We start from the raw sequence: 15720 nt of genomic DNA, 5'->3' as shown, positions 1-15720 counted from the left end.
TTTCATAGTGGTGGCTTGGTATATTACAATACAAATAGATGCCTTATAAGGGTTTATTCATGTCAACCTTTTCCCATTTCAAGTGTGGAAATCTCAATTCCATTTAGGTCTCTTTACCTTCTTCAGTTTAAAATATCATTATTTTTACTATTAGAGGGTGTTATATAATATTTGCTTTAATCATCATTTATGATTTATAAAACTCATGTGGGGATGGATAAGCTATTATATGTACCCATATTCCTGTTCTTTCCATTCTTCCTTCTTTCTTCCTGATGCTTCACATGTCATTTATTCATTCATTATATTTCTGTTTGAAGAATTTACTTGAGCCAATATTTAATGGTAAGTCTGCATGCAAAAAAATTCTTGTAGTTTTTTAAATAGATTTCATGATTATGCTATTACAGTTGTCCCAAGTTTCCCCCCTTTTCCCCCCTATGCCCGCTACACCCGTCCCATCCGGTTCAGCATATCTCCCCCTTAGTTCATGTCCATGGATCACACATATAAGTTCTTTGGCTTCTCTATTTCCTATATTATTCTTAACTTCCCCTTGTCTATTCTGTACCAACCAATTATGCTTCTTAATCCCTGCACCTTTTCCCCCATTCTCCACCTTCTTCTTCTTAGCTGATAACTCTCCAAATGATCTCCATACCTATGATTCTGTTCCTGTTCTGGTTGTTCGCTTAGTTTGCTTTTTTTTTAGATTCAGTAGTTGATAGTTTTAAATTGGTTGCCATTTTAATGTTTATGGTTTTGATCTTCTTTTTCTTAAGTAAGTCCCTTTTTCTCTTTTTTTTCTTTTATTTCTGATACACTTTCTTTTTTTTTTATTCAGTTACAATTGTCTGCATTTTCTCCCCTTCCCTCCACCCCACCCCTTTAAATAGGCTTGTACAAACTTTTGGCATCTCTGGGCCACACTGGAAGAAGAAGAGTTGTCTTGGTCCACACATTAGATACATTGCAACACATAATCACAAAAAAATCTCATAATGTTTTAAGTAAATTTATGATTTTCTGTTGGGCCACATTCATAGCCATCCTGAGCCTAATGTGGCCCATGGGTCGCAGGTTGGACACTGCTGCTTAACATGTCATAATGGCTTGGTGATGATGAACTCCGTTAGCTTTACTTTGTCTGGGAAGCACTTTATCTGCCGTTCCATTCTAAGTGATAGTTTTTCTGTATAGAATAATCTTGGATGTAGGTCCTTGCTTTTCATAACTTTGAATACTGTTGCCAGTCCCTTCTTGCCTGCAAAGTTTCTTTTGAGAAATCAGCTGATAGTCTTATGGGACCTTCTTCGTAGGTAACTCTCTGCTTTTCCCTTGCTGCTTTTAAGATTCTCTCTTTATCTTTAACCTTTGGCATTTTAATTATGATGTGTCTTGGTGTGGTCCTCTTTGGGTCCAACTTATTTGGGACTCTCTGTGCCTCCTCAACTTGCATATCTACTCCCTTTGCCAAATTAGGGAAGTTTTCTTTTATTATTTTTTCAAATAAGTTTTCAATTTCTTGCTCTTCCTCTTCTCCTTCTGGCATCCCTATGATTCACATGGTGACATTTTTGAAGATGTCCCAGAGTTTTACACTATCCTCATTTTTTTTTTGAATTCTTGTTTCTTATTTCTGTTCTGGCTGAATGTTTATTTTTTCCTTATGTTCCAAATCGTTGATTTGAATACCGGCTTCCTCTCCCTCCCCCCCCCACCCCCCGACTGTTGGTTCCCTGTAGATTTTTTTTCATTTCACTTAATGTAACCTTCATTTCTTCTTTTATGTTGTTGCTGTACCCAATGAGTTCTCTGAGCATCCTGACTGACAGTGTTTTGAACTCTGAATCTGATAGGTCGGTTATCTCCATTTCATTTAGTTCTTTTTCTGGGGTTTTGTTCTGTTCTTTCATTTGGGCCATATTGCTTTGTCTCCTCAATTTGGCAGCCTCCTTGTGTTTGTTTCTATGTATTAGGTAGAGCTGCTCTCACTCCCTGTCTTAGCAGTGTGGCATATTGTAGAAAAGGCACCTGTAAATTGTGTGGGCTGGAGCCTTAGGTAATCACCAGGGTGGGGCACCCTGCTTCACCACTTTGTGGCTCTGTGTGGGGGTAGGGCTCGGAGAGGGCACAATGCCACTGCCTGGTTTCTGGAGGTTTGCCCAGCATGCACTGCCTTTCCAATCACTTTACTCACTTCCCATATGTGACTGGCACCCTTCCAGCTGTTGCCCTAGTGCTGAATCCCAGAATAGGTGGGTTTGTGTATATTCTAAGTTTATGCAGGCCCTTTAAATGGAGTCTCCTGAAATCTGGCAGTTTCTTGTGCCACCCACCCCCCCAATGGTTTTTATAGCCAGAAGTTATGGGGATTTATCTACCTGTAGCTGGAAACCTGGGCTGTGTGGTCTGGCCTGGGGCTGGGATTGCTTGCTCCCAAGGTATCCCTTCTGATTTTTATCCACCAAATGAGAAGTGGGACTGTCCATTCTACCACTGCCACTGCCTCTCCATGCCATACCACATCTCTGTGCTTCTCTGCCTACCTCCACAACTGTGCCCCTCCTACACATCTGGATGAAAGTGGCTTCTTTAAATCATTGGTTGTTGGACTTCCATACTGCTTGATTTTTCAATGGCTCTGGGTATCATTTGTTTTGACATCTAATTGTAATTCTTCCTGTGGTTGCATGAGAAGCGTATCTACCTATGCCTCTATCTTGATCGGAGCCTCTTATAGTTTTTTTTTGCCTAAAATGTTTTTATTTTCTCTTCATTCCTCCTGAAGGATAGTTTCAATACAGAATTTATTTTTGACAGTTCTTTTCTTTCAGCACTTCAAAAATGTTGTGTCACATTAACCTCTATGTCTTCAGATAAGAAATACACTTTGGAATTGGTGTCCCCGTATAGATATTTCTCTCAGGCTGCTTTCAAGACTTTTTTGTCTTAATTTTTCAGAAGTTTAATTATGATGTGTCTTAACATCTTCTTTGGGTTTTGCTATTTATAGATTATTAGGCTTCTTAGATCTGTAGGTTTGCATCTTTTGCCAAATTAGAACTTTTTGGTCATTATTTTTTCAAATACTCTTTCTGCCTCACTATCTCCTATCCTTTTGAGTTATTAATTACACAAACATTGGAATATTGTATTACACCATAAGTCCCTTGGGCTGTTTCCTTTTAGTCTATTTTCTCTCTGTTATTTAAAAATGGGTGGCTTCTATTATTCCATCTTCAAGTTTAAGTCCTCTGTCATCTCCACACTACTATTAAGCCCATTCAGCAAGTTATTTACTTGTGTTATAATATTCAGTTCTATAATTTCCATTTGTTTTTTTATGACTTCTACTTTTTGCTGAGATTTTTAATTTTTTATTTGTTTCAAGAGAATTTATAATAGATTGCAGAAGCATTTTTATGAATGCTGCTTTAAAATCTTTGCCAGATCATTCCAACATCTGATTCATCTCAGGTTTGGCATCAGTTGATTTCTTTTTCTCATTCAAGTTGTGATTTTTCTGGTTCTTCTTATGATGGGTGGTTTTCAACTTCATCTTGGACATTTTGTTCATTGTGTTAGGACATTCTGAGAACTATTTAATTCTTTTATTTCAGCAGGCAGTCATCCCATTTTAGTTTAGCATGCAGGTCATGACCTAATTTTGTGGGCTGTGATTCCAATGGCACTTTGTTTCTAGAGACTTTGTGGTTTTATTTTGGTTTTATTCATTTATCTGATCTGACTGAGGCTGTCTATGTTTCCTGTTAGTGCTGATTGAGGTGTGCGAGAGGTCAGGTTACATAGTGTTCTCAGGGGTGGGGGGGGAGGGGAGTGCTGGGATCCCTTACTGATGCCACCAACTGCTGTAGTGTCACTGAGTACAGAATAAAAAAAATTTTAGCTATGAAAATGAAGAAGTGGAGAACCAAGATGGCGGCGTAGGTAAACACACTGCGCCTTCTCGCACAACCAGAACTGACAGAGAATCAAACGGCAAGGGGGTTCGACACCAAGGAAATAAAAAATAAACATTCATCCAGACCGGTAGGAGGGGCGGAGACGGGCAGCTGGGGCAGAGAGGACTCGTGTGGCCGTGGCAGGACTGAGACTGGCGGAGAGTGGGACGAACAGGGCAGGCAGTCTGAGCACTGGCAGACCCTGTGGCCCCACATTCTCACAGATAAACTGAGAGGGCCGGACTCAGAGGCGGAGAACAGGGCAGGCAGAGTGGCAGGTAGCATCCCGTTGCCCCACATTCGTACAGAGATAAACCAGACGAACAGCGGGGAGCAAAGCAGACCATGCAACCCAGGGCTCCAGCGCAGGGAAATAAAGCCTCAGACCTCTGATTGAAAGCGCCCGTGGGGGTTGGGGCGGCAGCAGGAGAGACTCCCAGCCTCACAGGAGAGGTCTTTGGAGAGACCCACAGGGGCCTAGGGCATGCACAAGCCCACCCACTCGGGAACCAGCACCAGAGGGGCCCAGTTTGATTGTGGGTAGCTGAGTGAAAGATTGAAAGCCAGAGGAGAGTGAGGCGGGCGCCATTGCTCCCTCTCGGCCCCTCCCCCACGTACAGCGTCAGGGTGCAGCGACCAGCATTACCCCGCCCTAGTGAACACCTAAGGCTCCGCCCCTTAAAGTAACAGACGTGCCAAGACAAAAAAAAAAAAAAAAAAAAAAATGGCCCAAATGACAGAACACTTCAAAGCTCCAGAGAAAATACAACTAAGCGAGGAAGAGATAGCCAACCTATCGGATGCAAAGTTCAAAACACTGGTTATCAAGATGCTCACAGAATTGGTTGAATCTTTTCGAAAACCAGATGAAAAAATGAAGCCTATGCTAAGAGAAACAAAGGAAAATGTACAGGGAACCAATAGTGATGCGAAGGAAACTGGGACTCAAATCAGCGGTGTGGGCCAGAAGGAAGAAAGAAACATCCAACCAGAAAAGAATGAAGAAAAAAGAACTCGGAAAAATGAGGAGAGGCTTAGGAACCTCCAGGACATCTTGAAACGTTCCAACATCTGAATTATAGGGGTGCCAGAAGGAGAAGAGGAAGAACAAAAAATTGAAAACCTATTTGAACAAATAATGAAGGAGAACTTCCCTCATCTGGCAAAGGAAATAGACTTCCAGGAAGTCCAGGAAGCTCAGAGAGTCCCAAAGAAGCTGGCCCCAAGGAGGAACACACCAAGGCACATCCTAATTACATTACCCAAGATTAAACGCAAGGACCTACATCCAAGATTACTGTATCCAGCAAAGCTATCATTTAGAATGGAAGGGCAGATAAAGTGCTTCTTAGATAAGGTCAAGTTAAAGAAGTTCATCATCACCAAGCCCTTATTATATGAAATGTTAAAGGGACTTACCTAAGAAAAAGAAGATAAAAAATAGGAATAGTAAAAATGACAGCAAACTCACAGTTATTAACGACCACACCTAAAACAAAAACAAGAGCAAACTAGGCAAACAACTAGAACAGGAACAGAACCATAGAGATGGAGATCACATGGAGGGTTGTCAATAGGGGAGTGGGAGGGGGAGAGGGGGGGAAAGGTACAGAGAATAAGTAGCATAGATGATAGGTGGAAAATAGACAGGGGGAGGGTAAAAATAGTGTAGGAAATGTAGAAGCCAAAGACCTTATAAGTATGACCCATGGACATGAACTCTAGGGGGGGAATGTGGGAGGGAGGGGGTGGGCAGGATGGAGTGAAGTGGGGGGGGATGGGATAACTGTAATAGCATAATCAATAAATATATTTTAAAAAAAGAAAATGAAGAAGTTTCCAAGTTATGGCCAGTTGCTATTGACTGAGTCCCTTTTTACAGTTCCTCCTGCCTGTTCTGGTGTCTGTTTCATCAAGGAAGGAGAATCTCCAGTTCATTAGGACAAAGATGCTTCCAAGAATATGCCTCTGACAACCTTTATAAAAATGTTTAGTTTTTAACACTTATATTGAGGTATAACTTATATAATACAAAATTCATCTACTGTAAGCATTAAGAAAATGACTTTTTATAAAATTAGAGAGTTTTGAAACGAGAACCACAATGCAGTTTGAAAACATTTTCATTACCCCAGTTTGCTCACATCCTTGTACAACTAACTAACCCATGCACCTAGTCCCAGCCCAAGGCAACCACTTATTTGTTTCAGGTATCTATTAACATGCCTTTTAATGGCCTTTCAATAAAGGGAATCATATGAAATGTAGGGATTTTTGTGCCTAGATTCTTCCACTTATCACATTTTTTAGGTTCAGCTATATTGTTGCATGTACCTATATAGTTCATTCTTATTAATTGCAAATAATATTTCAAAATATAGATATGCCACATTTTATTTATGTATTATGTATTTACTAAAGGTTCTTTGAATTATTTTCAGTTTTTGAATATTATGATAATTTTGGAATGAACATTTGAATGCATGTGTTTGTGTACTCATGCTTTTTTTTCATTTATCTTTGATGAAATTGCCGAGTCATATGCTAAGCTGTACCATTTTTATATTCTCACCACCAATATATGAGGGCTCCTGTTTCTGTGTGATGAGTTATTTTGGTCATAAAATATATTAATCATTTAAACATCATTTCTTATAGTGCTTTGAACATATTTATAATAGTGGCTTTGAAGTCTTCTGCACTAAATCCAACATCATAGTCAATGTGGAGACAGCTTCTTTCACCACTTTTTTCTAGTACATATCACACTTTGCTGCTTCTTTGAATGTCACATCATTGTTTGTTGAAAACTGAATGTTTTCTCTTTTTTTAAATTTTTATTGTTATTCAATTAGAGTTGTATGCCTTTTCTCCCCATCCTTCCACCCCACCCCAGCTGAACCCACCTCCCTCCCCCACCTCCACCCTCCCCCTTGGTTTTGTCCATGTGTCCTTTATAGTAGTTCCTGTAATCCACTCTTCCCACTGTCCCCACCCCACTCCCCCCTGGCTATTGTTAGATTGTTCTTAACTTCAATGTCACTGGTTATATTTTGTTTGCTTTTTTCTTCTATTGATTATGTTCCAGTTAAAGGTGAGAGCATATGGTATTTGTCCCTCACCGCCTGGCTTATTTCACTTAACATAATGCTCTCCAGTTCCATCCATGCTGTTGCAAAGGGTATAAGCTCCTTCTTTCTCTCTGCTGTGTAGAATTCCATTGTGTAAATATACCATAGTTTTTGGATCCACTCATTTGCTGATGGGCACTTAGGTTGCTTCCAGTACTTGGCTATTGTAAATTGTGCTGCTATCAACATTGGGGTGCACACATTCTTTTGGATTGGTGTTTCAAGGTTCTTAGGGTATATAATCCCAGCAGCGGAATTGCTGGGTCAAAGGGCAGTTCCATTTTTAGTTTTCTGAGGAAAGTCCATACGGTTTTCCACAGTGGCCTCACCAGTCTGCATTCCCACCAACAGTGCACTAGGGTTCCCTTTTCTCCGCATCCTCTCCAACATTTGGAAAACTGAATATTTTCAACAAAATTATATAAACTTTACATAGATTCCCCCTGGGGTTGTAGTAGCTGTAGTTAGTTAGTTAGTTAGTTAGTTAGTTAGTTAGTTAGTTAATGGACTTCATATATACTTATTGTGTAAAGTCTGTAGTCCCAAAACATATAGCCACTAATGTCTTTGCTGAAATTTTTAAAAATTCTTTGTTTTTAATTTTTAATCCTGTCTTCTTATGGGTCACCCCTGTGTCATCATGTCTTTGTGAGCAGCCAATGACTGGTTAGATGTTGTGCACAAGCACCTTGAGTCCGTAAGGCATCCTTCATACCTGCCAGGGTGGAGGTTGCATTTAAAGTTCAGGCAGTTTATAGCTATGTCCCAGCTTCTACTTTCTACCAGGCTCTCTTAGGTCTTTGTCACATGCAAGGCCTCACATTCAGCCATGTTGTTAAGCTTAACAAGGATTCTCTCTGCTCTCTCAACATTCATCCAGCCTTGAGAATGTGCACAGACTTCTAGACTGCCAGAGAATTGTGGGAGCTTATCAAGGCCCACCACTTTGTCTCATTTACTGGATTTTCCTGTTAAGTTTAAAGTTAGTCTGTCAGTTTGTTGCTTGCCAAGTAGGTTAACATCAGGCAAGTTGTGATTTTGTCCTTCCTCTATTCATCACCAAGATCATTTGTGTTTCCTACAATTCCCAAGGGCATGGGGTTTTCTATGAAGCACTCCAAGTCGATTCAGCAACCTCCGGCAGCAAAGTTGTTGGTTTCACAGCTCGTCCTACCCTAGCAGAACTGCTGCACTGATAGATGTAGGGGAGGTAGGAGCATCCCCAGACTAAAACAAAACAAAACATTGAATTCCTTCTGTTCTGACATGAAGTCCAGTAGTTTTTATTAAATAAGCAATTCTCACTTTATTTTATGCCCTTGGTCAATTTCTACAGCCCATAAATGGGTATTTTGTCAATTTTGTTCAGGTCTATAATTGCTTGTAGTGGAGAATATTTGCCTATGTTCTTCTATGGCCATAAACCACAATAGCCTTTAACTGTTCTCCTTGCTGCCCTTCTTGCGCTGGTATATTTCAGTCCTCAGAAGCAGTCAGATCATATCATACCTTCCTTATATAAAACACACCACTGGTTTTCTCTAACACTAAAAATAAATTTCAAAGTCCTCAATGTGACCTACAGCATCCTAAATCATCTGGCCCCTGATAGCTTCTCCCACTATATCTTCTACTACTCTCCTCACTGCTGCTACCCAGTCAATCCACTAGGCATGAACCACAGCATACTTCTTTTTTTTAATTTATTTATAATATTCTTTTATTATCCTTTTTAAAAATATTTAGTATTATTGACTCTTTTATTCCTAATATTGGTAAATTTGGTCTTTCTCCATATCTGTATCTATGTCTATATCCATATTCACATCTATATCTAATCTATCTAGACAAATTTTTTAATCATTTTTTAAATTTTTTATTGTTATTCAATTAGAGTTCTCTGCATTTTCTCCCCATCCCCCTACTCCACCCCAGCCAAACCCACCTCCCTCCCCCACGTCCACTCTCCCCCTTGGTTTTGTCCATGTGTCCTTTATAGTAGTTCCTGAAAAACCTTCTCCCCACTGTCCCCCTCCCCACTCCCCCCTGGCTATTGTTAGATTGTTCTTAACTTCAATGTCTCTGGTTATATTTTGTTTGCTTTTTTCTTCTGTTGATTATGTTCCAGTTTCTGTTCCTAAAGCATACTTGTTCTTCCCTTCTCTGTGATCTTGTACTTGCCATTCTCCCTGACTGAAATGCAGAATGACTGTCTTCTTCTCAGCACTTAGATGTCATCTCCTTAGAGAGGCCTTCCCTGTCTAGCCAGGCTAAAACTCTCACAGGTCCATTTAGTTTTGTTCATAGCACTTACTGCAGCCAGATGTGACATTTGTGTGTATACTCTGTGCCAAACCCTCCTAATACAAGTCCCATGAGGGCAGACTATTGTGTTCCCCTACAACTGCTGCAATCATACAGTAGGTTACTCTTGGATCTTTTTAAATATATGAATAAATAAAAGTAAATTGGATATCTTCCCATTTTTAAAAAATCCTTACCCAAGGAAATGTTCATTGATTTTAGAGAGAGAGGAAGGGGGTGGTAGAAGGGGAGAAAGAAAGAGAGATCGATCAGTTGCCTCTCATATGCTCCCTGACTGGGGGATCAAACCTGCAACCTTTTGGTGCATGGGACAATGCTCCAAATGAGTCACCCAGCCAAGGCAATCTTTCCATTTTTTAATCATCTTTATAATGGCTGCATATTTTCTCACTGTAAAATGTACTATTATTTGGTTCCTCGAACATCTTATTACTATAAAGAACTTAGTGTCACATGAGTGTTGTGGGAATGGACTTTGGAATCAGACAGATTTGGGTTCAAACCCTGCATCAACTACTTACTACCTACTTGATTTCACATCAGCTGTTATTTTCTCTGTGTCTAACACAGTTTCTTACCTGAAATGTAAGGGGCTCAGGATTTTGCCATGCTCCTAGGAAATGGAAGTTAAACTGCTTTATTTTGTTTTGACTAAAGTGGCAACGTCATTCCCTTGTGTTTTCCCTTCCCTGACAATCCTTCATAGTAAAAACACAACTCAGCCCAAATGGACTAACTGAGTGTTGCCTTTCTTTTTCATTTGACTTTGCTTTTGCACAGACATTGCTGGAATTTGGGACCCCTGAAATCTGTTTCTGGGCAGTGGCATGTGCCAGGTGAAGAGATCAATGCCAACGATGCCCCAAGCACATCAGCTGAATGGGCTGTAAAATGGGTACTGAAATACCTTCTGCTCCTACTGCCAGAACTAGAGGATTTGGGAATTCCTGGGACCCCCAGAAAATTTTGAAATTAAATGAGCAGAACCAGTTTGATTTAAAATTTTGCATGTGTAAAGTCGGCAACACTCCAGCCACCAGAGTAGCTTGTGTCCCTTGGAATCTTGCCCTTAAATAAGAAATATTTTTTAAAAGATTTTATTCATTTGTTTTCAGACAGAGGGGCAGGGAGGGAGAAAGAGAGGGAGAGAGACATCAATGTGTGGTTGCCTCCTGGGCACCCCCTTCTAGGGACCTGGCCCACAACCCAGGCATGTGCCCTGTCTGGGAGTTGAACCAGCAACCCTTTGGTTCACAGGCTGGTGCTCAATCCACTGAGCCACACCAGCCAGGGCTAAATAAGAAACATTTTGAAGCAACAGGGGACTAGCTTACTTATCAGGAAGAAAAGAAAAATGTTCTCTGGCCTTTGAAAGCTTAGGTTCTCATATATGGGTTTTGTGTGTATATGGGAGAAGGATGGAAGGAATAGGGGCAAAGGTATGTTTATTTGATTTCTGACTATATTACAGAAAATGAATGCTGCTAAAGAATGAAATTGTATACCCCAGATTTTTCTTAATCAGGGCCTTATAAAAACCAAAGGAGTTCTATTTTATATGTAGTATTATTATGGATAGAAAGTTAAATCCAGATAACAAAATCAAAATAATTTGGTTACCAGTTGTATAACGCAGACGTGGTAGAGGGTTTTTCCTTTTTGACATAAAAGGCACCCTTGCCAACATAGTACAACACCAAGGGATTCAGTTTGCTTGTCTCTTGCACCTGGGGCCTCCTGGGTGATATTATTCCTGCAGGTAGCCATCAAAGGCTCCCCCTAATAATCCAATTGTTAGAGGGGTACCTTTCCAGCACCATCTTATTCTGAGCAATATCAATGCAGACTATACCATTTGCAGTCCTCTGAATATCCGTTCTCTCCAACCTCACCAGAGCACATACCAGATTAAAATGGGGGAATGTAAAGTTCTTTACTAAAGAGTGAGACAAAGTAAGGCTAAATGGAAGTTATGGTCTTTTTAACCTAATCACAGAACTAACCTCCTGTCATTTTTGCCATATTCTGTTCATTAGAAGTGCATTCTTACACCCAGCCAACATTTAAGTGGAGGAGATTACATGAGGATGTGAATGCCAACTAGAATGTGGGGATCCTTGGGAGTCCTTTTAGAGTTTGTTTACTACATCTGATATTCAATGAAGGAGTCACTGAATTTCAATGGGAGAAGGATGGTATTTCCCACATATGGTACTGGGTCAATTGCATGCCCATATGGAAAATTAGCCATGATCCTCAAATTGTATACAAAAAATAACTTGAAATAGATCAGAGAGCTAAATGTAAAAGGTAAAACAATAAAATTTCTCTAATAAAGTATCAGAAAATACCTTCATGACCTTGGGTTAGACAAAAATTTCTTTTTTTTTAAATTTTTATTGTTATTCAATTACAATTGTATGCCCTTTCTCCCCATCCCTCCACCCCACCCCAGCTGAACCCACCTCCCTCTCCCACCTCCACCCTCCCCCTTGATTTTGTCCATGTGTCCTTTATAGTAGTTCCTGTAATCCACTCTTCCCACTGTCCCCACCCCACACCCCCCTGGCTATTGTTAGATTGTTCTTAACTTCAATATCTCTGGTTATATTTTGTTTGCTTTTTTCTTCTATTGATTATGTTCCAGTTAAAGGTGAGATCATATGGTATTTGTCCCTCACCGCCTGGCTTATTTCACTTAACATAATGCTCTCCAGTTCCATCCATGCTGTTGCAAAGGGTATAAGCTCCTTCTTTCTCTCTGCTGTGTAGAATTCCATTGTGTAAATATACCATAGTTTTTGGATCCACTCATTTGCTGATGGGCACTTAGGTTGCTTCCAGTACTTGGCTATTGTAAATTGTGCTGCTATCAACATTGGGGTGCACACATTCTTTTGGATTGGTGTTTCAGGGTTCTTAGGGTATAATCCCAGCAGCGGAATTGCTGGGTCAAAGGGCAGTTCCATTTTTAGTTCTCTGAGGAAGTTCCATACGGTTTTCCACAGTGGCCTCACCAGTCTGCATTCCCACCAACAGTGCACTAGGGTTCCCTTTTCTCCGCATCCTCTCCAACATTTGTTTGTGGATTTCTTTATGTTGGCCACTCTGACTGGTGTGAGATGGTACCTCATTGTGGTTTGAATTTGCATCTCTCTGATGGCTAGTGATGCTGAGCATCTTTTCATATGTCTCTGGGCCCTCTGTAGACAAAAATTTCTTTAATGGGGCATAGAGTACTAACTATAGATGAAAATATTGATAAAGTGGACCTCATTACTTGTGAACTTATTAATGAATTTTAATTAAAATATGAAAATATATTAGCTTAATTAGCACTAGCTACTGAAACAAACAATGCAACTACACTTTATTTCTCACTGACAGGATTGAAGTATGTGGATTACTGATAACTGTCTTCTAAGCAGTGACTCAAATACTCAGAGTGCTTCCATCTGTTGGCTTCCAGGTCAACCTGGTGTTAACCAGACACCAAACAGGTGAAAGAGTTCAGAAAAGGCAAACTGTATATTTACCTTTCTATATACAGAAGTGACACATGTCACTTCCATTCAAATTCCATATGCTAGAACTAGTCTCATGGCCATTCCAACTACAAAATGATGCTGGGAAGTACCGAGTAAACCAGGGCTATTCATGAGCATTAGCAGAGTCTGCCAAGATTAGGAAATGGAAAGCAAAGTACTTTTCACTTTTGAACACTGTTACTGCATTAAAGTGGAGGAATCTTGAAGTGGACACATCATAAAAATTAATGTGAAGTACAAATAAAGTTTAAATATTCAAGGAAGCCCTTGCACCTCTTAATTTATAAAGATCCTTTTTCTGCCATTCCTGACCACTGAGACCACTTGAAACATTAATAATGGACAGAGTAGAAAGTTACTGCAAGAAAGAGATGAATAAATCCATAAAATGAGACGAAAGAGCAAGAAAGACAAGAGTCAGCAGCACATGCTAGGTTTGAGGAAGATATGAAGAGATGGAGAAAGATATATGTAAGATGTTTGGGGCATCTATACTATGTAAGCTATCAAGAGAATGATTTGAAAAGCAGGTTTAAGAAAGATCTTTATGAAAGTTTGACAAACATGGTAATTTGAATCCCCTTTGGTGAATTCTGAGAACACATCTATAGTGCTAATTACAATTGTTTTAACATTTTTCTTGGTGTTTAGACTGTGTCTTTGAATGTTATCTTGTGACAAGTCTGGGTCTTGAAGTAATTACCTTCATAGAGGTTACAACAAATTTATTAGAAAACCCTGACAAACACTTGCATTAAGCGCTCATTTGCAAGGGGGTGATAGCAAAGATGTTTTATGTAAAAACTTCTGGAATGACTATATCTGGCTCCTTGTGAATATAAGGGCATTATGAACCATGAATAGGGCTCTTGCACCCAGGAACTTCGACCCTCACTAAATGTTATCTCATTGATACCAGTAACTGATACGTTTCAAATGATTACCTTAATGTCAAGATTAGTGTAGCCAGGACACTTCTACTGGAAGGCTAATGAACCACAAAAAAGGAAGATAGAAGCAGCTTGGTTTAGGAGAAAGAGCAAAATCTTTGGAGTCAGTCAAACCTGAATTTGTATCTGGGCTTATTAGTTTAACTATATGACATTGGACCAATTATTCAAGATTTCTGTGTGCTAATTTCACCCTCTGTAAAATGGTGGAAAGGGCACTACTTCACAGTGTTATGATGAGTGGTCAAAAATCACTGTTTGATGAACGCAGGTGCTTAATATACATTAGATAGAGACTTTTCCCTTCACCCCCGCTTCCTGGATGCCAAAGTTCAGAGAATGAGAAAATAAGGCTTTGAATAGGAGATGGGTGATGAGAATGAAGAATGTTCTTAGTGTCCACTGAAAATTAATATTGACTAGGTGTTTTGTCACCAAAAAGGATTTATTTGGGGGGTAGGAGGGTAGGGTTGCAACCTACTGTGAGCAGATGTGGTAAATCACATGCACACTTTGTCTGGCATGCCAAGATGGAGAGGTATTTAACCAAGGGAAGGGGAAGTTAGGACCATAGAGGCTTATTATAAGCATAGAGTTCTTCCTGTAGAGTTATCACATACTCTTGCAATTACTTATGAGACTTGCATAGCTCTACCTCCTCCCATAGACCATCCAAAGTGATTGTGTTTTCTTTTCTTTTCTTTTCTTTGTTTTTTACTGCTCCAGTCAATGAAGGGAAACTTTATTGAGGTCCCAGGGTCACAAGGATTAGGCAGAAAGCCACTCCATAGGCCCAAGGAGGTGATGAAGGGGGCTTATTTAACCTTCTTGGGGTGCAGGTTGTTGGTGTGGCCACACTCCTTGTGGCAGTTGACAGTGCAGGGGTGCAGGCATAACACTTGGGGCATATCATCTTGTCGCAATGGTACTTCTGGGTGAGCTGGCTGGGGGAGGGCTCAGTGATGCCAGCCCATAGGCAAAGCACCAAGTTCAGGGTGGACTCTTCTGAATGTTGTAGTCTAAGAGACTACAGCCATCTTCCAGCTGTTTGCTCCCAAAATAAGATCCTGCTGATCAGGCGGCAAGCCCTCCTTGTCTTTAGCTTTGATTACCTCATTGGTGCCACTGTGCTCAACCTCAGGGTTGAGGGTCTTGCCAGTCAGGGTCTTCACAAGGATATGCATGCCTGCACCTGCTGGGGAGGCTGCTCTGCCACCTCATTGAGAAGAAAGAGGACCTGACTCTGTTTTCTTGAAGTTAGTTAGTCTTTATCACTGGAGACAAGAATAATACAAGAACTGTATGGGGGTGGTGATCATGGCATTGGCTGAAAAGGACAGGGGAAAGGCACAAAGTAAAGTTGCATGTGTCTTATGCATAGACTGCTGGATCCTTCATGCACTTGCTCCTATGACCTCTCCAGCCTCATCTTGTATGCAACAATCCTTATCTCTGAATTTCACTTATAGTGGCCCTCTCTCAGTTCCTTGAATATTCAATTCTTCTTCCTACACCTCTCTCCTATGGGGCCTTTCCATATTCTGTTGCCTCTGGCTAGAATGCTTCCCCCTCCTATATACACCTTACTGTTAATTCCTATTCACCCATTATATATTAGCTCAGATGTCAAGCAAGCCTTCCTTGAAACCCTCAACCAAATCAGACCTGTTACATGCTCTGAAAATAATTTGCAATTTTCTTTTTGATCAGTAATCATGACTTGGAATTATACATTACTTGTGTGATTATTTGTTTAATGTCCATATTCCCCAGTTGGCCTTGTTTGTATTGCTCATCATTG

General features: G+C 40.3%; 1 pseudogene; it reads right to left on the bottom strand.

Annotated features, from left to right (window-relative positions):
* Positions 1–14734: 14734 nt before the first annotated feature.
* On the bottom strand, positions 14735–15151 carry LOC112300073 (ubiquitin-ribosomal protein eL40 fusion protein-like; annotated as a pseudogene).
* Between the last annotated feature and the right edge of the window lie 569 nt (positions 15152–15720).

Source organism: Desmodus rotundus, chromosome X (genome assembly GCF_022682495.2).
Source record: "Desmodus rotundus isolate HL8 chromosome X, HLdesRot8A.1, whole genome shotgun sequence".
NCBI classification, from domain to species: Eukaryota; Metazoa; Chordata; class Mammalia; order Chiroptera; family Phyllostomidae; genus Desmodus; species Desmodus rotundus.
Note: the sequence above shows the minus strand (reverse complement) of the source record. Positions and strands in the feature narration are given on the sequence as shown.